At 37.4% G+C, this 25,479-nt stretch overlaps 1 pseudogene; it reads right to left on the reverse strand.

Moving 5' to 3' along the window:
• The window catches only part of LOC127662314 (aarF domain-containing protein kinase 1-like), a 101,085-nt pseudogene that overhangs the window by 9,806 nt on the left and 65,800 nt on the right, over positions 1-25,479 (reverse strand).

Genomic DNA, 25,479 nt, shown 5'->3' on the forward strand with positions numbered 1-25,479 from the left:
TAATTTTAAGAAGCATTCCAGCTTCCATCTGTGTTATTTCTCGTAACTTTACTATTATTCTAACATGTGGATAGTAGTACTAAAGAATAAAAGAATGAGTAGAAAAACTTAACAAAAGTCAAATCTTTTGACTGATAGTGTGTGTAAAGTTGACTGGACAACATCAGAGATAGTTGATCTCTTACCTTACTAAGTGTACACCCATCTAAATAAACTTAAAAATATTCAGCATTAGGGGTCAGAGTGACGGGAAGAATGTGTGTGGGCATGTATGATAGAGAGACTGAGAATGGGTGCAGGGAAATGGAGTAGCTTATTTTACAGACAACTGAAAAACTAAGTGCTTGAAACTGTGACTGTGAAGATTAGCTATTTTGGCTCTGTCACTTCAGCAACATCAACCCCCTGAGTTGATCCACCCGGCAAATTTTTATTAGTAATCAGGCATGAAGACCTCCCTTCCTCCCCCTGCCGGACTCAAAACATAAGATGAAATTTTGTTGATGTCTCTGTGGCACATGCTAAACAGCCACACTTTCTTAACAGATACAATGGGAAATATGAACAACAGTGGAAAAGATAATACACCAACAATGAAGATAGAAACACTTTTACATACAGTAAAAATGCACACAAAATATGCTCTAGTTTATCAGCTGAGGTTTCACAAGAGTGGACATTTACAGCAGAAACTATTAATGCCAGTGACCAGCCGCTTAGTGATTTAAATAGCAATTAACAACCCCACTTATGGTCAATTTGTTCTTGAAAAGCATGAGCCTGTATGCTGTGGAGCAAACACCAAAAACAAAATGTTCTAATAGACAATGCAAAAAACATAAGGGAGACAAGCGCTCTAAAGTTGTGTTCCCCACTCGAATGAGCTTCATTCACAATGCTTAGTGCGCCTCATATAAGAGGCCAGCCTACATCTATAAAGTCTACCAATGTCTAAAGTTGAGTCAATTAAACTTATGTAATATATATTATATATACACACACACACACACACACACACACACACACACACCCTTTTTGGCTGTTTTTAGATTGAACAACCAAGACTCCAAACTAAATATGTTGCATGAATTCACAGACTAATTGTTTTAATAATTACTCATTCTCACGTTGTGACGATTGAGGCTGACAAAGGTTGAGGATCCAAGTGCAGTTAACTTTATTTAAATGAATGGAAACAAACAGAGATGAACAAACAAAACTACCACGATGGGCAAAAATGAAAACAAAACACTGGAACTGGGAACACAGGCATGGGAACGAACATCATCTACATACAACCACATTCACAAACAATCAACAAAAGACAGGGACTAAACCAAAAACCAGGATATATATACATGAACATAGAACTAAGGGGCCAATGAACAAACAGAACACCAAACAAGATAACGAGGGAAGCAAATGGCAAACTTAACGAGGGCAGGTGAAAACAATGAACAGTGAACACGAGGGCTGACAGGAAGACTATGGAGGTACAAGGGTGACAAAATTGAAAACTAAGGAATAACAAAAGTTACAAAATTACAAACAAAGGGCAACAGTGAGACAAGACAGGGTAACCGTTACACACGTGTAAGTCACTTTGAACAAAAGCATCTACCAAATTAATAAACGTAAAATGTAAAAATCTTAGTTAGCAACCAAGAGATTGCAGGTTTAAACCACCACTGATTTGAGACTCAAATTTGACTCAAATTAGTATGAAATTACATTGAGAATTACAGTACAAATTAGAGAATTTTGAACAACACTCTTAGGGGCCATTCTACTTAAAGTGTTCTTGCATTAAAATATGCTTGACACAATGTAACAAATGTAACAGACTGCAAGTGTCTTGACGTGCATTTATACAAATAACTCACAAGGCGTCTTAAAATGCTTCTCCTTGAGAAGCTGGACAATGGTGAAAGACAACCATCTACACATGTTTACATAGAAAAACAATGAAATAACAGCACGGATGGACACAAAAAGCTAGGCCTGTACAGCTCCTAAAGGTTTATGAGGAAAAATATTCTCACTAAATATCACAACTCCGTTTAGACAATGGACTCTGTCATGAACTCTGTAGCTCTTCGGACAAATGTAGAAAACAATATGGAGCCTCTATTTTCAACATGATCACACAGGAAGTCGGCATGTTGTTTCTGAGAGTTCCAGTACCCTAGGATCAGACACATTTTGCAGACTCCTCTCCTATCCTAGACATTTTTGAAAGGGCTAAGGCATGTTCATCTTTCCCTGTTGTGCTACCGGAAGTGTGTTTCATACACAGCTTGGAAGACCCGGGTTCAGATCCCGCATTGAAACCAAGAAGTAATTGCATTTGCATAATCAGTGATGAATGCAATTCTGAGGTTGTATTTTCTCCTCTATCATTACATTTTTATCACTCTGATGGTCATGTTTAGGTTTGGGGGATGAGTTAAAGGGCTGAGATTTTAAAATATGCATTCTACTTCACCAAATTACAGCCTGTACAGCTGAAAACAACTCGCTTCACAACTCATGCTTTGAATTTTGGTAAGCACGGACCAATTTTAGCTAAAGAACTTTCAACCTACTGTTTCCGTTTTCACTGAGATCAGTGTGATATTTTAATTTGATGTAGACTTGTCCTTGAAAGATTTGACACTTGACATGAACTTGTGGTGATGAATAAAGATAATTTGCCAATCTGTTAAAAAATGTTAAAGCATGATATTAGTTACACTACATATGGGTTGATATTTGGATTTGCAGTGTTGCAGAGATGTAGTATTTTTTGCTCTCTGTTCTCCAGGGCTGTGGTGTGAAGTGCAGGTGAGGTGGATGTCACAGCAGGTGGACATAACTGACAATCTGAGACACCTTTTTAAATTCCTTCACTGTTTTGAGTTTGAGTAGAGCTGTATATTCAACACAAAGAGGGCACTAGATCAGTAATAGGGATCACTCTTCCAAAAAATTTTCATAATTTACCCACTCTTTATTTAGTTCCAAAACACATATTTCTTTCTTTTTTCCATGGAACACAACAGATGTTATGCCTCAATCACATTCACTTTTATCGCACAGAAAAAAAAAAATTTTTTTTGCATAGCATCTCCTCTGTGTTAAATGGAAAAAATAAATCATATGGGTTAGAAAAACACAAGAATGAGTAAATGATTAATTTCTCGGTAAACTATCCCTATAAACAAATGGTGAGTGGCAGATAAGGGCAATCTAGGGAAATACAATGCAGGCCAAAAACATGTTTGTAAGAGAGAATAATGGGGAGAAAGTATTACATTTTAGGCTCTAAAGGAAGAGGATATGTTAAGGAACACGTGCACAGAGGCAGAAAACACCAACCCTGTTGTCTACCAGCTAACATTCTGTAATACAGGGGCACTTCTGCAACAATACAGGCTTCAGAATACTAAATTCAATACATCTGAGACCTGAAGTTGAGTGAAAACATGAAATTTCAACATTCCCTGAAATAACCCCATTGAGCAAGTGCACACATATTCAAAAGGACGTTTGATCCACAGAATTTCAACATTAACTAATCCAAAAATCAAAGTCTCTAGTGCCTTTAGAATTACATCATAATACTATAGTATACAAATACTAATGAACAAAACTTCTCTGGTTTACAATCTGATAATAATCTATAGTGGCCCCTGATGGTCTCATAGAACATGGCTTCCATGTTTGGCACCAACCTGTTTGTTTCTGGCTGTACTTTACCCTAGGGCTAATCTATCCTTAGACGGCCAGGAGCCAAGAGACATGTCTAGGGCCTGCAGAGACCCATGATGACCCCCCAGCAGCCAGAGGCCCACAACAAGCTGCTGCAACAGCCAGGACAGGTGTAGAGCAGTCTCAATGCCAAACACATGTCTTCGGTGGTCCTCCAATATCTACTAGAAAGATGGGAATCAAGCTCAATGTTAAGAAGCAAAATATATTAAAGAGCACATGTCATGAAAAATAGGATTTTATTAAAATTTGCAAAATAGGTGTATTCCAACAAGAGATCAATGTCTTATGTACACTGTAAAAAATAATCCTGATGAAAAGCTATAGTAAAATTTGAAATTTTAGTATGTGGCACATGGTTAGTGTTCATGATGTTTCTGACCAACACCTCTGTTCTTTATCATCTCACATCAGCCTTCACTTCTGTCTAATGAGAAGCCAAATTAAAAAATCAACCTTTGAAGCAAGGCACATATTAAATGTACAATTTTGACAGAATTTAAAAGTGTATTTTTTTTATGGGAAAAAACAGCAACAACCTGTACACAGTAAAATAACAGTATAGCACTGCATTTTGGGTTATAATGGTGAATGCCCATGAGCCTTTGCACTTGAAAAAGTATGTATGCTTTGGCAATGCATTTGGACAAAAAAAAAAAAAAAACATGTACAAAAGTTTTTATTTAGACTTTATATAAGTCTTAGTTTTTTAATTAGTGATGTTGTTTTGTTATCAATAGTTGTGTTTTGTTTGAAGTCACCATTACAGTGATTAGTGTTCTTTTTAGCTGGCACCTTGAACCTTCTTTATTATTATAATATGTTCTTCCAGCCAGTCAATTTGTGTTTAAACACAACACAAGTTGTTTCACTGTGCTACTTGAAAGACAAAACATAAGGTCAGACTGAATATCTGATCCTACCTTGCAAATGGCACTAAATTTGACAATAGTGTTGCATTACACATACAAACATAAAAGCAAACACGGTAAAGGAAATTTCAGCTAAATTGATTTTCAGCAAACTGAGTGTTTGATGTTTTTGATGAACTTACAGCATAACTCGAGTTGTTGTCAAGACACAGAAATCAACTCTCGGCATTAAAAACGCAACAATGGAAACAATTAACAAACATACTTTTATGTAAAAAGTAAAAGCTGAACATTAAAATACAAGTAACTTAGACTACAACAAAAGCAATGTCAAAATAAACCAGTAAATAGTAAAAAATCTAAGTAAATTCTTCCTGCCACAGTGCATGCTCAAAACATAGCTGTTAATTTCAGCAACAGTAGATAGTATGTAATTTGATCCCATCACATTTGAAGTGTAAACGCTAATCCGTCCTGTATGCGTCCCAGCAGCAGCAAAGCACCACCCCTCACCTTTCAATCAACTGCTGCGCTAAAACAAGAGCTTAAACTTCGCCGGTTACAAGCAGTTTAAAAGGAAGTTTTTGTCCAATCGGAATTTTAAAAAAATAGATAAAAACACAAGCATGAGAACTTCATGGATCTTCTTCAGTGTGTATGATATCAACATGCAGCGAGACAGATGAGATGCACAAACATCTACAAAAAAAAACAACAACAAAAAAAAAACAATTATGCACAAAATGCATCTAGGGGAAATGGCACACAGTTTTTTCATGCTTTCTTTGTCTTTTCTGACAAAGTGATTGATGTGTGTCATCATGAAACAGAGACACTCCCCTCCAAATCCGATCACAAATGGTCACATGAGAAGTATTTAAGCGACCAGGTGTAAACAGCAATGTGTCTCACATGACCACATGTGATCAGAATACCGCATCTTAATACAAGTTAGAAACAGGGTCTGAGACCCAGCATGTGCGCGATAGAGACTGAAGGACCTGGACGTTCAGCAAGCTGCAAACAGGTATACTTGAAGAGACTGAACGGCAGTTTTGTATTTGTTTTGTTATTTGTTTTTTCAGTTGGAGTGTACAATTTAAGACTTATGAAATTCATTGAGATGCATTGTTTAGCTTTACAGGCATTTACTCAGATCAGTTGAAAGCTGTCCCACATTTTCCAAAATATCCCTGTGGACCCCAGTCTTGTTTGCTTCATCAGATTGACCCATTTCCTCAGTGCCTTGATACAGAAAGCTGCAGAGCAAAGAGCACTAAGCAGTTAATCCTATAACATAGTGATTTTGACTCCTCACAGGAATGAAATAGAATTTGTAGCACTCGTGAAAATGCAGAAGGACTGTTGCATTGTTAGTTTGACGTCCATTTCCTTTTTTCTTACTAAGGAAAAAAGTGCATTTTTCCTCAAAGCATTTGGCTGTGGGAACGGACTATCAATCTCAATGCTGACTGATTTGATGAGTAGTGACTCCACTTGCCACAGTTAGTTATGTGCAGTCCTGGACCTTTTCTGGCTGCTAACCAAAATTCCCAGAGGGAGGGCCATTAGGACATGACCACATTCTCAACAAGCATCGATAAAGAGAGGCAAGACTAATCAGGACTGTCTCAATTTCTGTCTGAGGCCTGTTTTACACTGCATACACTGCACACAAGCAGCTCGGATTTTTTTAAAGGGTGTGTGAATTGCATGTTGTTGCTTAGCGGTAGTGTTGGGTCCGAGAGTTCCAGTACCCTAGGATCGACCACATTATGCTGACTCACCGACAAGCGGCATCTCCAATCAGACATTTTTGCATTGGCTCCTGCGTGTTTACCATCCCTTGTGGCCGGAAGTGCGTCAACAGCGTGGAAGACCCATGTTAGGATCCCACATTGAAACAAGGACGTTATTACATTCACATAATCAGTGACAAGCACGATGGGTTGGCGGGGTTGCATTTTTCACTCTTCCTCCACTGATGATTAGGTTTAGGTCAAGGGTTTCGTTTGGGGTACAGATTATAAATGAATATGAATTCCTCTTCACTGTATTACAGCATATAACAACTCACTTCACAACTTGCTTTTGGCAACTCTTCGTGGATATTACAACCAGAGAATGGAGCTCACACGTGCACATATGCCCAACAACACTTACCGCTGTAAGCACAGGAGCACAGGTGTATCACATTTCGGTAAGCACAGACCAGTTTTAGCTAAATAACATTCAACCTACTGTTTCCGATTTCACTTTGAGATCAGCACTATTTTTGCATGCTAAACTCTATGAACTCAGCAAAAAATTCTTTGAAAATGCAATATATGTGCACTATAAACCTCTTTATCAACACAACTGCTTGGAAAAAATAGGCTTTTATGTAGTAGCACAAAATATAGCAATGAACTACTCACCCGTTGTTTCAAAAAAGAAGTCTGTTGGGCTTAATGCAAGTTTCACAAGCCGTTACATGTACACAATTTGTTTATATTCCATAAATCTGACTAAATCCAGGTGGTTTAAGCATCATTTGGGATTTCATGACTGTCAAGATTGTAATAGTTCTCAATGACACATTCATGATACCCATTTATAATTTATATTCAGTACTCAATGTAGGTACCTAGAATTCACTTTATTCTCTTTATAGGGCTGCAGCTCCATTACACAGTAAATACGTTGTCATCTGGCGCACATCTAAAGCCTGCTGTTGTAATTACGCTGCTGCTTCACATATGCACCGCTTTGGTGTAAGTGTAGAAGCATCATCTGTCTGTGTCTGATTTTGTCCAAATCACATCCACAGAGCGGGATTGACGCTCTTTCGTAGTTCACCATATCCACCAAGAGTCAAGGGACAATAGCGTATGAACAAAGCATTGCGGTGATTAATCTCATGATTACCCCTCATCTTTAAAGTGGATAGATGCCTTGTAGTTGAACTTTGAAGTGCAGACTTACTTCAAAAGAAGAAAGTGAAAGCCAAGGGATGGGGGCCTGGCTGCTGAAAGGCATAATACATCATCAGATACATAAAAGTTGCATATAACTGTGAATTATAACGTGCCAGATGACAAAGCGTTGCTTTTCAAGTTAATGAAACCCATAAAGTTTAAAAAACGTATGCTGAAAGGCCAGGCAGAATTGCTTCTACAAGCCACAATGATTTCCTGTCATTGAAAACAAGAGTCATGATTATTTGTGTTGGCAAAAGTGTGTCAGAAAATCTACAAATAAGGGGTGGCAGTTTTTCAATGGGCTTTCCAATCCCGGGCACAATCCGCAATGGAATATGCCCATAGTCAGTCTTGGAGGACAACCAGCAAAGACAATCCAGTCAGTCTCTCCTTAAAAAGAATACATTCACATGGATGGAGCATGTGTTTTTCTGTCTTATTGTTGGCGCAAGTGGTGGGATATATAAGCAGAGAGTTGCAGAGGGCATATAGGTTGGTTGTTGGAGCAGCACTTAAGGTCATAGACCAAGTGTTCTGTGTCCTATATATTTATGCGAGCCCCTCACTTCTGCTCGCTGCTGCAGGCGCCTGTAAATCCCATCCAAGCGATAGCAACCTTAAATCCACTTATTTTAGCACCTAATCCTCAAAATTTTTAGAGATAGAGATTTAAGGATTAGCGGATAAATGGACAGGAAAATGGAGCTTGCACATGTTTTTCAACCTCAAGTCGTAGCACGGCAATCAGTTATTAAAATAATTTTGCTGCTGGAATGTACTGAATGACAAGACTTTTTATCCTGCCAAGAAATTGAGATGATTTCTGTGAACACTATTTCAGGAAATTTGCATTGACTTATTTTGTATAACATGTAACCAGTTGGATGTTGCTATTGCCTGATGAGAATTATAAGGGAGTGTTTTGGAATTTGACATCCTGACCTGCTTTGCTGCTTAGTTGTATTGGCAGTTGGTGATGTAATACATACATACATACATTATATATAAATATATATATATACACTCAGCAAAAAAAAAAAAAAAAAGTACCTTTTTCAGGACACTGTATTTTAAAGATCTTTGCAAATCTTTATTGTAAAGGGTTTAAACAATGTTTTCCATGCTTGTTCAATGAACCATACACAATTAATGAACATGCACCTGTTGAACGGTCATTAAAACACTAACAGCTTACAGACTGTAAGCAATTAAACAGTTATAAAAACTTATGACACTAAAGAGACCTTTCTACTGACTCTGAAAAACACCAAAAGAAAGATGCCCATGATCCCTGCTCATCTGTGCAAACGTGCCTTAGGCATGCTGCATGGAGGCATGAGGATAGCACATGTGGCCAGGGCAATAAATTGCAATGTCTGTACTATGAGACACCTAAGACAGTGCTACATGGAGGCAAGAAGGACAGCTGATAGTCCTCACAGTGGCAGGAATGTCAGTGTTCTGCCACGGCCAGCAAAGAGCCCGGATCTCAGTCCCATTAAGCATGTCTGGGAATCTGTTGGATCGGAGGGTGAGGGCTATGGCCATTCCCCCCAGAAATGTCTGGGAACTTGCAAGTGACTTGGTGGAAGAGTGGGGTAACATCTCACAGCAAGAACTGGCAAATCTGGTGTAGTCCATGAGGAGGAGATGCACAGCAGTACTTAATGCAGCTGGTGTCCACACCAGATACAGGCTGTTACTGTGTTCAGGGACACATTATTCCATTTCTGTTAGTCACATGTCAGTGAAACTTGTTCAGTCTATGTCTAGTTGTTGAATTTTTTTATTTTTATGTCCATACAAATATATACACATATTAAGTTTGCTGAAAATAAAAGCAGTTTAGAGTGAGAGTGCGTTTCTTTTTTGCTGAGTTTACACACTATATATATGTATACCATTCACCATGGCCATATACCTGCCACAGTGTCTGATGGATGAAAACGTTAATTTGATATCCTGGCACTAAAACAACAATACTGCAATTAAACTAAAACTACTATACACAAGGTTCTTAATAAGATACATTTTTCTCATAACTTTTTATAACCTTTCCAGGAATTTGTGATACAATTTAAAAAAACAAAATTATTATTTTTTTGATTCAGACCGATTTGCAAGTGAATATTTTAGACTGATTTGTTAACTGTTCCAACCAGTTCAATTCACTGACAAATTGGACATCAGAATGGCTTGTGAGCAGGTTTTACTCTAAAAAGTGCAATATCTATCTATAAAATATTTCAGAGCAGAGATTAACAAGAAAAATACATATTCATTATAGAAATTTCAATTACTTTTCACAACTTTTTCTTCCTAATTTCAATGACTTTTCCAGGCCTAGATAAACATAAATGTTCAAATTCCCTGACATTTCCAGATTTTCCATGACAGTGAGAACCCTGTATATACTACTGCAAAATCGTTAAGATACAATGGCTATGTTTCGCAAAGGAAAGCAAGCTTTCTACTTACATTAGTGCTTTTTCTAAAATGACATGCAGAAAACGTCCCTATTACCTGTCAGATATTACTTAAAAAGGTGCCCTTGAAATATCATACTTGTCTCTGTAACAGCCCTAAATTTGATCCTTTGTTTAGCCAATCAGAAGACTTTCTGCCAGTCAATCATTGTGTGCATTCATATGGCAGACTATTTATGGTACAGTGTCCAGTTCCCGTGAATGTAGCCATATAACAAGAGGGCTGTTCATTATAATTTCCCCCAACATATTTATTGTACTACTTATACAACAATACACAAAAGCACTGGATTATGTGGAAACAATAAATTACTGATTACTTCACAGAACTAATTGTTTTTGCTGTGAATGCTTCACTGGGTGAAAAAAAGGCTAACATTTCTGGAGAGCTTGTAGAAAGACAAGGTGAATGTACTTTTCTATTTTGGAAAAAAGCCCTAGAGATACAATAAATAGCAAGCTGACTTAGCAAATGTGACACCACTTTCTTGTGGCCAAATGCTGATAAGTGCCAACAGACACTGTTCAGTTTTCATATGATAATCAAAACAAAAGCTAACCCGGGGCTAAACAAACAAACCTTGAAGTGAATTTGTTCTGCATTAAGACAATACGCCTGAGACATTTCAATCATTAATACTGAAACGCCCTACAAAATATGACAAGTTTATGATTTGATTTTGCTGCGGCTGGCCAGAGTGCGAGAGCACAAGGAGAAACATCTAAATGGCATTAAAACGCCACATCTTTACATTTCCACCAAGAACGTATTTAAGCATGGTGGTTTCGGTGCATGTTTACGAGGGTTGCAATTGTTAATAACATCAACTGGGTTAGTATATTCGGTCTGCCCTAGCGGATTGACGGTGCCACATTTACAATGGGAGGTTAAGACAGTAACTATTAAATTCTTTATATCAGCACACTAACGGGGATTCTCTTTAGAGTCCGGAATCAGGACAAGTCAACTTTCTACAGCTTTCCGCTAAACAAAAAGGCAAGAGCCAATCAGAAGTTTAAGTTCATTCTTTTAGCTGAGTGTATGCCACTGTCACAATGCCTGAGGCTCAACATTGGGCACTGAAGAGCACTTCAGAAATAAGGGCCCAGACTGAAGCATGCACACCTCTTCACAACTTATTTTCTTTTTTTGTCTCTTTCTCTTTTGACCAGGTATATGAAACTGACAAGTGTGAAGCCAAAGAGGGACACAGACTTTAGTCAACATGACATCAAAGGAACTCTATTTACTTTCTCAAAACACATTCCTGGTCTTTTGTGAATGATTAACCAGAGCACATTATTCCATAGACTGAAAAATATTTGTCTTTGCAATTTTTCATCAAAATGTAATAACTTGCTCCGTCTCTGAAACTACATCATTATGCCCTCTTGGTTTTCAGACTCTCCCCTCAAACCCATTCTACCCCTCCTATTCCACTTCCTCTCTTACTCTGTTGGACAGGCCAGAGCAAATGACTACAGGAGGACTGGTCATGCTAGTTTGTGTTGCAGACAGGCTGTGTAGCTTTATTTCTCTGTCTGTCCCCAACCATGTGCGCCTTCAGAATTTAATCTGAGGGTACACACAGAAATCTGCCAAGAGGTCTGCACGGGCCTTAAAATAAAACTCGAACTGACCTGAACCTGAGACCGTGAAATACCCTACCCAGCCCAAACGATATAGTCAAATTTTAAGCCCGAACACGACCCAAACCTGAAATCGCTTATTATCTCATTTCTTCTCCTTGTATAGCTGTATTTTATGTAAGCATATAACATTCGGAACAGTACTGAAACAGTAAACATACACTGTTTTAACAAGGCACAGCAGCCCCTTAGTACACTACAGCAGAAGGGGAAAAAAACATGGCCATACTGTTTATTTACTGAAACTTCACCTGGTGCAGAACAAGCTGGAATAATATGAAACAATGCAACAGTCCCCACTGTGCAGCCTGAACTTGTTTAGATTGTTGAATCTTTGTGAAAACTGCACTAAAACAATCTAGAGGCAGCGAAAAGAATGAAACAGGTTTCAAGAGTTTTTGAAAAGTTATTTTTAACTTGATATGATGTTTAAAAAGTGCAGATCATGTGCGAGATGCTGAATATAAAGCGAGACGCGGTGCAAATGTATAAGACATTCGTCCAGCAAGGGACCTGTTAAACAATGGGAAAATGGAACAGATGTGCGCAAAAATGAACAGACCCTGACTCGTCCATTCGCGCATGTCTGTGAGTGAGAGCATGAAACAAGATCAGTAGGCCTGTTTATTTTTTCATTAATTACAAACCTGAACCAGACCGAAAACCTGCCGGGTTCTTGGGTCCCGTCGAGCCTGGGTCTGGTTTCAGACTTCTAAATCTTCCGAATGTACCTCATATCTAGGGGGGTCCAGGGGCATGCTCCCCCTTGAGAATTATTTATTTATTTATTTGCAAAAAACAACACCAAAGCGTTCTATTCTGGTGCCTTTGAGATAAGCATACTTTAATTTTCTTGAGTATGAGAAGCATTCATGTAATTATTGGCTAAAGCATTTCTTCTAGTAATCATTCAGACAGACGTGTTTTCGTGCAAAATAAGCAAAACGCATCACAACGGATAGAGCAGATCTCAGGTGTCTCAGTTGAAGAAGTTCTTTTTAACTTGACACAGCATCTAAAAATGCTGCGCTCCCATGAGAGATGCTTAAAACATAGTGAAACGTGACACAGTTATGCAGTTACATCCATCTAGCGAATGTTTACAAGGTAAACAGTTGAAAAAAGCATGAGCGGATGCAAAAACACGTTCAGTTTGAACAGCCCCATGACACAGCACAAGCTGAAGTTATACCTCTCAAAAATAAAAATATTTCAGTTCACTGTAGGAAAATTTACACTGTATCCAGTGCTGGATTTGTAAATATCCCGATACGGTTTTACTGTGTGAGAAACCGCTCCAAATGATAGCACACTGAACTAATTGTACTGAATCTCAAATCGATTCAGATCATTTTGCAAGCCCCGTTTGGCCAATTCATTGAAAAGAATCGACCCAAAATAATTATTCATTCGCAAATTGGGCATCGCAAGTCCTTTTGAACAGCCAACAAAAATACGGGACACAGAATTCATTCATTCTGAGAAGAAATATTTCTCAGGTCAGTAGGAGCACTCATGGTACGCACAGTGCATACGGCGTTACAGCTGCAGGAGCAACTGTCCCCAACTTCAAGCAGCTCTAGGGCAGACCTTGTAAGACATTTTGATCAGCAAGGACAGCAGTATGAACATCCCAAATAAAGCACTCCCCTGGGACAAACACAATGGCAATTACACAGGAGGAAGGCTATTCTTCCAGCCTGCCACCACAATTAGTTATTCACATACAGGCCATTCAGCTCCGAGCTAAACGGGCAGGATTAGTAGGGGGTAATGAGGGGCTGACCATCTTGCCAACAGGACTAACTACCAATTTAAACTGCACTTGTGATGTTTATCCAAACGTAACTGAAGTTTTTGGAGTAAAAAAATAATAATAACAATATATATATATAAATTAAATATATATAAATAATTTTGTATTCCTGATGGAAATACAGTTCCAGTGCTTGGAGTGCAGTAAAAATAGTAATATATGTATATGTATACACACACACACACACACACACACACACACACACACACACACACACACACAGATGTGTGTGTGTGACTCTCAGATGTAATTGAGTAGCAGCTCAATGGAATGCATTTTTTTCTAGTTTTTTGGTTGGTGAGAGAATATGTTGTCTCCAGAGCTCACTCTTTTCTTCTTTTTTCTCTCTAAAAGTAATTGCAGCTCTCAATTCATTCTCAAAGTGTGCCTTTCTCTGTCTCAACGAATGTAAATTGCATTTTATTCAATTTCTGCTCTAATGTTCTTGATGTTTGTTCCTGTTTCACGGCAAAATAAACAAAATACAATACAGTTCCATTCGGTGGCTTGCAAGATTAGGATTTAGAACATATTTGGTAGCGAATTCATTCTGCCATTCCTGTGAGAAACTCCAGTTTATTTGGCTGCTCTCCCAAAGATGATTATGTTCTGTCTGACCAGTCATGTAATTACACTGCAACATATTAAAAAGAGTTGACCCTTATAGTATTTTTACTTTCTGAAATTAAATGACATTAAAAATGTATATCGGTGCATATATGAACTTGATGACGTAGTGGAACGAGTTAAGATTTGTAGGTAAATGTATAGTCCTAGCATTTACATTTATTAAGGTTTTGTCACTTATATGTATATTATATATATATATATATATATATATATATATATATATATATATATATATATAAAAGGTTACAACAATTACAACCAATATTTAGTAGTCATATACAATGCAATGATACATTTGTAATATCAAGTCAGAAGCTGACATTGCATTAAAATTGCATTTATTGTATTGATATCAATGTCCGTGCAAATGTTAAGAATCTAACTGTTTACAATTAACTGAATACTAATATGATCGTGTTCATACATGGGTGAAGGCTGCCTTTGACACCGTTTGCCATACTTCACTGTGGAGTATCCTACACGCCCTTGGAGCACCACCCAAGATCGTTGCACTATTCAAGCTGTTTTATAGCAACGCTCAGAGCTGTGTCCGTATTAACGGCAGAGACTCAGACTGGTTTCCCATCTCCAGTGGCGTTCGCCAGGGCTGCGTGGCTGCTCCAGACCTCTTCAACTGCATCATTGACCATCTGATGTCTAGGGTTTGTGAGCGGGTCCCCGGAGTGTCCTTCGGCAGTTACCACCTGACTGACCTGGAGTACGCTGATGACACCATCCTGCTCAGCACGTCCTACAGCCAGTTGAGAGATGCTCTGGGCATATACAGCGAAGAGGCTGAGAAGCTTGGCCTTCAGGTGAACTGGACAAAAACCAAGTTTATGTATGTCGGTGATGGACCGCATCCAACCTCCCTGCAGTTTAGCAATGATATTGTAGAGCCTGTCAACAACTTTGTGTATCTGGGATCCTTAGTGACAGACAACGGGGACCTAAAACCAGAGATTACCCGCAGAAGAGCCCTGGCTGCGTCAGCTCTGCAGTCTCTCTGGAAACCACTTTGGAGGCACCAGTCCATCTCACGCAAGACGAAGCTCCGGATTTACAACTCAGCAGTACTCTCCATCCTGCTTTATGGCTCGGAGACTTGGCCCTTAAATAAGACACTGATTACAAGATTAGATGGCTTTGATAGCAGGGCCCTCAGGACCATTGAGAAGATCAGGTGGCCCCAGCGGATTTCCAATCAAGTGCTTAGATCCCGCACGTGCCAGCCCAGAGCATCTTGCCTGGCTGCGCAACGTCGCACCCGCTGGCTTGGCCATGTCCTCCGTTTGCCTCCTGACCACCCGACAAGAGCCATTCTCCAGTTTGATCCGAGAGTCGCAGGCTGGAGACGACCACGAGGTAGACCCCGCACCCGATGGCTTGACGTCCTTGCGGGCGACCTCCAACAACATGGAGTTGCTGTGGAGGATGCAGAGCAGATGGCACAAGACCGTCAGCAATGGAAACAACTGGTTCATCTGGTCGGCTCAACGCACAGGGATGGGACGCCCCCATACGCATTGCAGGAGCCAAAATAATAATAATAATAATCATACATGATACTGGCACTTATTTAACAGCATTTTTACACCAACAAATAATAATGAGATTATGCACCATTAGGCACCATATAGGCAGATAAAGAGAGGCAGATAGAGATAAAGACACAAAAAGAAAGAAAACAGATGGATATGTCAGCATATTATGTCATATTGATGGGTATTCAGGCTTTGTTTTGTATTTTTTCAAATCAAACAGTTTGCGATATTTTGACTATAATTCTAATTAAATTATGAAATGAAATCATACTCTATCTTAACCACAATGTATTTAATAATGCATTGGTTTGTTATGAAAAAGAATGCTATTAAACATTTGTTTTTAAAGTATAACTTTTTATTGTATATACACAAAGTGCATATAAATCTAACCATTCAAAATGAATACAGTCTGAACAACATAATAGAATATTACACCATATCAAAGAAAAATAAATAACAATTTGTAAAACTGCAGCATCCCACAAATTGAAATAAATGTAAAAAAGAAGTGCGCTATTACACATGTGCATTTAAAGTATAACTTTTTAAATGTATATAAACAAAGTGCATATAAATGTAAAAATTCAAAACGAATACAATCTGAACAACATAATAAGTTGGCTCCGCCCTCTCTCATGCATCTTTGGTTCATTGGTTGACACTGCGTGTCTGATTGACAGGAACAACAGGTGAGGCTGTTAGTCTGAGCAGACAGTCAGAACGAATGTGTGTGCGCTTGAGCATTTAGGCCCATATTATTATATATATATTTTTTTTCATTCTTAGAATTAGTTCATTCTATTCATTTAAATATTTTGATTATTCATATCTTAAATCTTTAAATATTTTTATAAATAGATTCAGCTCTTCTGATATGTGAGTCGGCTCCCAATGTTCACTTACAAGAGCCGGCTCTTAGAGCCGACTCGTTCGTGAACGACCCATCACTATTATATCAGCAGATTGTACTGTATAAAATTATGCTCTGTAGATTTTCAGAGTTGTACAGAGGACTAACAGGGCTGTGGTTTTGTGAGCTCTGACAGTGCTGGGTAGCAGGTAATTGCTGAGGCAGACCTGTGCATGGCTGATGGAGAGAGAAAAGCCTTTTATCTGTAGAGGTCTGGCAGATGAGGACTGCTCTCTCTCTAATGAGGGGGCAGGCCCATATTGACCAGCACTCCACTTCACTTGCAACACTAATGGTGTGTGTTTATCAAAATGTTTGAGTGGTTTTGCCTTTACGGTACTTCAATTGCTGAAACCTGTAGATCCAGCTAGAGTATTTGTGCATGTGTATGTGTGTTTTCTCTCTTCATGTGGACTATTGGAATGAATGATGCTATCAAGAGGAGACAGTAAAGCTAAAGAAAAGAAGTGGTGATTTTTTATATGAATCTAATTTTGTGATTAAATAAACTACCAGTAAATGTTTTGGTACACACCTAATCATTCTTTATTATTTCTATTTTCATATTATAGAATAACAGCAAAGTCATCAAACTATGAATAACACAAATGTAAATATGGAGATGAAATAATTACCAAAAATGTAAAACAAGTTAAAATTATTTTAGATTCTTTTGAGTAGTCACCCTTTGTCTAGATTACAGCATTCTCTCAACTAACTTCCAAAGGTGCAACCTGGGATTATTTTTAAACATACTGAAGTATTTTTCATGAATGCCTCATACTTAGTGTTCGCCACTTTTCCTTTTACTATTCAGTCCAACTTATTCATTAAAAAATAAATACATACATATCTTTTAATCAAATGTAATTTTGCAAGTAGATGGGTCAATGACAAATACGGTTGTCCAAGGTGAATGTTTTTTTTTTAATTATTTTTTTATCTAGTTTAAAACACATTTCAAGTTTGTAAAAATGTAATATTTGTGTACAATTTGGTTTTATACATAAAAAAAAAATTCTACACACACACACATGCTATCCTTATGAGGACTCTCCATAGACATAATGATTTTTATTCTGTACAAACTATAGATTCTATCCCCTAACCCTACCCCTAAATCCAACCCTCACAAAAAAACTTTATGCAATTTTACATTTTCAAAAAAACATAGTTTAGCATAGTTTTTTTTAAGTGATTTGAATTATGGGGACACTAGAAATGTCCTCATAAACCTCAATTATAGCATAATACTCTTGTAATTACCAGTTTGTAACCTAATACAATGTCCTTGCAAACCACGCAAGTATCAGTTTAGTATGTTCACAATTGTGACTGGTAGTGTTTATATGTATTTATTTCAACATATCAAATATTTACATGTACTTTTAGTGACTGTTTTTTTACTCGGACTATACATATATAATATATTATTTAATAAATTATTTAAATAATAAAAAAATAACATTACATACAAAACAATATCACAAAACCAATCTCAACTGTATGGCTAATTAATATACAAATGTAATAAAGCATGTATCAAAGCATCTACTGTGATTAACTAAAAATTGGATTGTTTACAAATATCCATACTGCATTCACATAAGCATATTATTTTTAATGTAAATGTAGACAGCAGAAAAGCTGATTGGATATTAAAAGCAAGTGTATCTCTATTCTCTGTTAAAATGACAGAGAGCAGCTTCTCTGGCTCTGCAGCTGGTTTCTGTAGAGACAGGTACATTAATATTGGTAGTGCTGTACAAAGCACCCTTGCTGTGAATAGGTAACACACTGCAGTGGACAGTGTGTTTAGATACTGAGAGCCCTTCATACAGTCAAGAGGGCACCTGTGACACAATAACAGAGTGAAAAGGGCTATTACTTAAACACACACACACACACACACACACACACACACACACACACACACACACACACACCTATATTTGTTTCAGTACATTAGAGAGGACATCTCATTGATGCTCTGATTTTTCATACAGAGTTAATAATATTTATTATACACAAATCCAACCCCTACCTCTGAAACTAAGCCTCACAGTAACTTGTTAACATCAGCAGATAAAACATGATTTGGCAGATTTATTAGACTTTCTAAATGAGGGAGGACCACTTTGAATGTTCTCAACAGTTGGTTTGTTTTTTTCTTCACTATAGTAGTATAAGCATTAGAATGACGACCCAACCCATAACTCTGCCACTTACTGAAATATTTTTGCATTCTTAAAAAAATGTTAGGTCATTATTTGGCCCATTTATGAATCATTTTGAGTATAGTCCTCAAAAATTTGGTTCACACTGACGGTGTTTCAATCACTGGATAATGGAAAGGTGCAGTAGTGTTGGTTACTAGTAAGAGTTTTTTGTTTAGTGTATCATCCAGCTCTATCAGGAGGAGGCAGATCATGTGAGTCATGTTGCTGCTCATTTGCATAAAATTAAACTTGCTTATGTCACCCTAAAAACACAAACTCTTGTTGAAAATTACTTATGGTTGCATTGTTATTGCAAATTAATGTCTGAATGAATGCACAATAAGGTAATGTGAGCTTTTACTCTCAATAGCAGATAACACATTTCAATAACAGAATTACAGTATGAAGGTTCAAATACCACAAGACTTTAAAGGAGTATAATAATAATAACAATTATGGAGGAAGTCCACACCCACACACACACACATACACACACACACACACACACACACACACACACACACACACACACATATATATATAGTAATTTAATAATAATAATAACATACAGCTACAATCAAAATTATTCAACCCCCCCTGACCAGCAATACATTCTGGTGATGTGAATTAAATCACATCAACTAAAACCTCAGTAAACAGTCAAAGTAAGTGTTTTAATACACATTTGAGTGATTTTGAGGAAAAAGAGTTCAATTTACCCAAATTTGTTAATAAAAAATAACTAATTCTCTCCACAAATTTCATATAAAAAAATCAACCCCCTAAACCCCCTATTTGTGGAGCAACATTTACCCTTAATAACATCAGGTAAGTGTTCTCAGGCTTCAGACACCTCTCTATTGCAATTTTTACACATTATCCCAACAAAGATATTCAATAGGATTTTAATGAAGGACTGAAAGGGCCATTCAAGGACATTCCACGACCAATTCCTGAACCAGATTTTGGAAAACTTGTATGTATCCTTGGTGTTATAGTTGTCTTGTTGGAAAGTCCAGTGATCACAGAGCTCCAATTCACACACTGAATGCATCACATTTTAGACTAAATGGCCTGATACGTAAAAGAATCCATGGCATCAGTCACATAGTCAGTGTAGCCATTTCCTGCAGCCGCAGCACACCCCCAATGCTTGACTGTGGGGATGGTGTCGTTCTTGTCATCTCCTTGCCTTTCTTACTCCAGACGTACTGCTGACCCATGGGTCTAAAACACATTTTCAGTTTAGTGTCATACGTCCATAAAACCTTCTTTCAGGACTCCACCATGCTTTCCAAATTCCTTCTTGAATATTCAAGTCAACATTTCCCTTGGTGAAGTTTTGATTTCTTCCACACCCAAGAAGGTTGCTGTGTTGTACCATATTTAAAAAATTTATGTATGATGCTGCGAAATGTAAGTGCCTCGGAAATGTACTTTTAGCCATGGTTTTTCTGGTGTAATTAAGTAATCTCCTCTATTAGCTTTTGTGACAGCTTATTTTTTAATAAACGTTTTTGCATAGAAACACATTTTTACTTATGACACTAAACATAAATTTGTTCCATTGTAGAGTGATGGCTTAATTTAGTTTTAAAACAATTACTTGTGTAGCATTACATATATTTGTGTGAAAATATTATTTGGAAATATATACACAGTATATAAATACATACTGTACATTTAATAGATACATATAATATATTTCATTTGATATGCTCAGGCTTTTTTGAGATCAAGAAGAGTGCAGCAAAGTACATCCAACTTAATTACACATCACCTTTACTAATGACCAGAAGTACATGCATGCAATGACCTGTGATCAAAATCAAAATCTGTACAAGGGCTTGGATCCCTTCAAAGCATAGCTCACACAGCATGTACATTTATTTCACAAAAGATACTCTAGTTTATTGGCACAGAAGCAAAGTCATAGTTTGGTACTTTTAGAGCTACCTGACATAGAAAAACACATTCTGAAAGGCAGCTGAGATTTCTTGTGATTCTGCTCATATGTGCAAAAGTAAACAAGCCCAATAACTCAAGAACCAATACACAACAACCAACACGTAAGAAAAGAAAAAAAAAACATGTTGACACACTGTCCAGCTCCATTGTGTAAGTGAGAGGCTTTCGGTCTATAAGCGTGAAAAAGATTACTTTCCAATCTCCTTCTTCCTATCTCCCATATCTGTGCTGAAAGCATGCCGAAAAAGAGGGTCAGGAATATTGCAAATGCACTAGAATCAAGTGGTGACAGCGTAGTCCTGCAGTGTGACATGCTATTCTCCATCTAAAAGTGCTAGTTCACCCAAAAATGCTAATTATGTCATAATTTACTCCCCTTATATTCTTCAAAACTTGTATGGATTTCTTCCTTACAAACAGCAGTTGAATACCTGGCTGCAAGAAAACTTCCTCTCAATCACAGGTAGTTTGTTAGGACAATGGCAAAATTAAAACTCAGATCATTTAAGTTCAGAAGAAAATAAAAATGTGCATAGACAAAAAACGAAAGTGCTTGTGACATCATAGGTGTCTGGAGTCAATTGTGATTAATTCTATACAATAGATCATCAAAGATATATTTAACTTTGTCCACTTGATTAGCAAAATTAAGTAAAATTGTTTCTCAGTCCAAATTGTGACAAGTTAAATTAAAAGTAAAACAGCAAACAAATACTTTAATTTACATTCAATTGTGAGTTTTTTGTACAATCTTACCTCAAGTAGCTTATAGGTCATTCAGATGCAAGCATTGGAAATGTAAAAGAGTGAGAGGTCAGATGAGGCAGGTGTGATGTGTGTGTTTGTATCCGCAGTGTCTTGGCCCCATCTGCTCACTCTGACCTGTGAGGTGAGATTTGTGGACAGCTATCCAAGACAGTAAACAACCAAAACAAATATATTCAAGTGCATGCTTTAGGCTGGTTTAAACACGACCCCAAAAAGTCAAGCTCAACCACATTTATATAAGCATTCCTGTAGCTCAAGTATTAAATATTAATAGATAATTATCTTGAAATCAATTATTGATTTTCCATTTCATTGTTGGAAGCAAATAAAGAATCTATCCATATTTTTATCCATTTTGAGTATCAACAATGTTTGATATGACACTAATGGTTTGACTTGGCAGCATCGAATGTAGTAAAAATATATTTTGGTGCAACCAAATGACAAAAAAATAGGGTCTGAAAGTGTCTGAATGGGCTCATGTTTAATATTTAATAATAAAAAAAGAATAAAGAAATAATTAATAGTTGTGGTGACTAATGTTTGTGCTTCTTGTAGTCTGCTGCAGTCTGATTTCACTACCAGAATTTTCAGCATCAGTTGTGCAGGGTATATTCTTAAAAGTAAAGACACAAACAAAAGGAATCATTGACTTATTTTCCAGAATATAAAAAGCAATGAGCTCTGTTGTTGTAGTTTTAAATGCATTCATTTTGCGCTGACAATACAATATGTTTTTCTCTCCTTTCTTATGCAGATGAGGCAGCCTCCCTTTCTGCAAATGCCACAGCTGTAAATGTGAAATCAGCCTTTAAAACTGCCTGTAATTATCAAAGACCAGACTACTTCAAGACACCCTGGTAATTTGATGATGTTTGTTGAATGAATCACAGAGGAGACTTTTTGTATTTCGGTTTGGAGAATCAGACACTTCTTTAGGGTACTATGCCCCACATAGGCTTCTGGATAATGGATCGATAAAGAAAAGCCACATGCAGGAAAGAGCATTCTAACGCATTACGTTGACATGACTGACCAAATAGGCCCAAATGAAACCAGCAAATCAGCTGACAGTCAAGTATTTGTGACTGTGTAAAATGCTTCAAATCTACTGTTTCCTGTTTGTTTGTTTTTTAATTTGATTTAGTTGAATAAAGCCTTTCCAGCTTCAGTGCTCCTTCCAAATGAATTTGTATGAATGTAATATCTGCTGTTAGGAATACTCTGTAGAACCTTAAAGGAAGGTACATTAATAAGTGATTAACAAACATCATTACATGGTTCTCTGGAATACCTGGTTCTAACTGCATTCTAATTGCTCTGTAATACTTAAATCTGGTACAATTCTTGCAGTACCAATACAACAGGGTTTAAAATGGTTCAAGGAGGGGGCTGGAACTGGCTGAACAATCAAAATAATGTCTAATGAAAACTTAAAAGACACAATCATAAACAAACATGGCAGCTGTGTGTGGCTCTCTCTCTCTTGAACTGCAGCATCCAGCTTGGTTTTATCCCTCTCTTCGTCTGATTAGCCCGATTGGGGGCTGGCTGTGCGCACTCACGGCTGGCCCTCATCACACGAAAATTAAAGGAATGTTCTGGTTCAATACAAGTTAAGCTCAATCAACAGCATTTGTGGCATAATGTTGATTAGCCTACCACAAAAAAAATATTTTGACTCGTCCCTCCATTTCTTTAGAGCCCTCATTATGCTAATTTACAGGTTCAGGATTTTATTTTTGGGGTCTACTAGAATGGGTTTACATGCTTTAATGTTCAAAAAACTGCTGTACATTTCTGTCATACTGTACATTTCTGCTAAATCTATTTTCAGCCTCTGCTCAAACGCTCTGATTTAGGTCCTGTCTCTTTAAAGCCCCCCCTTTCCAAAAAGCCTAGCATGCTCTGATTGGTCAGCTGGCCCATTCTGTTGTGATTGGTCAACCGTGTGTCAGAAATGTATTGCCCCTTACCATAACTGAGTTTCAGGTTTCCTGAGCAGCTGTAAACACTATTGTAACTATGGTAACAGTGGCATCGGTTTTTGCCCAACCAACTCTAGCCCGAGTCTGATAATGAAAGTTTGAAAGAACAAGCTGATCAACCTGAACCACCATCACAAGCATGACTTGAGCAGGAAGTTTTACAGTGGTAAGTTTTACTTTTGTAGCTTTCTTACAAGTACACTGTTGATTATCGTAAACCTAACAAAGCTTCCAGTAAAAGACACGTAGTGCATCTAAGTTAGTCATCTTTTGGTGGAATGGGTGCAGCCAAACTTTTTTCACTATGAACGGAGAACAGAGGCTAACTCCCGGTTAATGAGCAAGTTATTACTACCATGGATAGCATCTGTAACATGACAGATTGTAATTATATAAGACTTTTGAGATCGACCATTTTGTTACACAGTTTTAGGTAAAAGCTGACCCACAGCTGAATAGTAAACCCTTACCAAAACAATAACATTACATAGCAAGTTAGCCAAGCACTAACGTTGATTGCAGACTTAAAATTACAGTTTGTAAATTGTATAATTGTTGGTAAAAGTGGGCCCGCAGATGATTAGTAAAACTATTTCAACACAATAACTTTAGCTAGCAGGTTAGAAGAGGCCTACAGCTGTGCACTGGGTGTACACCATAGCTATAGCACAAAACTCCGCATTTGAACACTCGGTAGCAGATAAATCCACAAATAATCAAGAATACATACAGGTTGTGATTCTGAAGTGCTAGATTGTCACAACAAAGTGGGAACTGCACCATCATTCAGGAGTAACCGTCTTGAAAATCCAGCATTGGTTGTGGATGTACTGCTGAAGAATAGTGGTAAAAATAACCACTGATACTTCAATTAATCTGCCTTTGGAAGTCCAAACAAAGAGATTTTGCTTTTGCAGTGAAGAAAACAGCGTCTTCTCGACAAAGTGACAACACAAACCCAACTCATACTGGACTCTGCTATAACTATGTTTGTTTGTGGGCAGGCCAAAGTAGCCCTTAGGCAGGCATTATGCAAATGTGTTACATAGTGACGTAAATACTTTACCGAAGAAATGGCTGGACTATCCAAACGTTTCTTGTAGTTTTTGAGCAGTGTTGACTGTGGAAAATAATAACTCCCTTTTGCATGGACTTTGTGCCTTGTAACTTTGCAAACCTTTTACATGCTCATACAGCTACTGTATATTACACACTAAAGGAAAGGTAAGATCCCCAAAAGCATAATAGGGTGATGTTATAGTGAGGCACGTACAATGAAAGTGAATGAGGACAATGAAAGTGAATGTTGCCAATGTTTGGAGGATTTAAACAAAGAAATGTTAAACTTATAATTTTATAAGTCATTAATTATTCTGTTAAAACTTGTGTATTATTTGAGCTGTAAAATGTTTTACATTTAAATTATTACAGTAATTTCATGGTTTGTTGACATTACATCGATATTGTAAATTTTTTTTAAATTGGCTATAACTTCACACAGAAAAGGTTAGTAAGTGATTTTATCACACTAAAATCATGTTAACAAACATACAGTTTATATCTTGTGGCTATACTTCTGAAAAATGTCAAAAAAATTGGCCCCAACTCACTTCCATAAGTGCCTCACAGGAACCCAGATTTTTGCTTTTTTTTTTAAGAAAAGGAGGGATGGGACAAAATATTATTTGGTAATATTCAACACTATGCCACAATTGCTGTCTATTGAGCTTAACGTGTACTAAACCCGGAACATTATTTTAAAGCGGTACATTATTTTAAAGCGGTACTGATATATCAAATGCCCTGATACAATATGCTTGTACAGCCCAAGCTCTGTTTTACGTTGTGTAAAATGTTATGCAATAAAAGTATAAATAAATGTCCCTGACACTTTCCAGATGGCCAAACGTCCCCC

The sequence above is a fragment of the Xyrauchen texanus genome, chromosome 22 (assembly GCF_025860055.1).
Source record: "Xyrauchen texanus isolate HMW12.3.18 chromosome 22, RBS_HiC_50CHRs, whole genome shotgun sequence".
Classification (NCBI taxonomy): Eukaryota; Metazoa; Chordata; class Actinopteri; order Cypriniformes; family Catostomidae; genus Xyrauchen; species Xyrauchen texanus.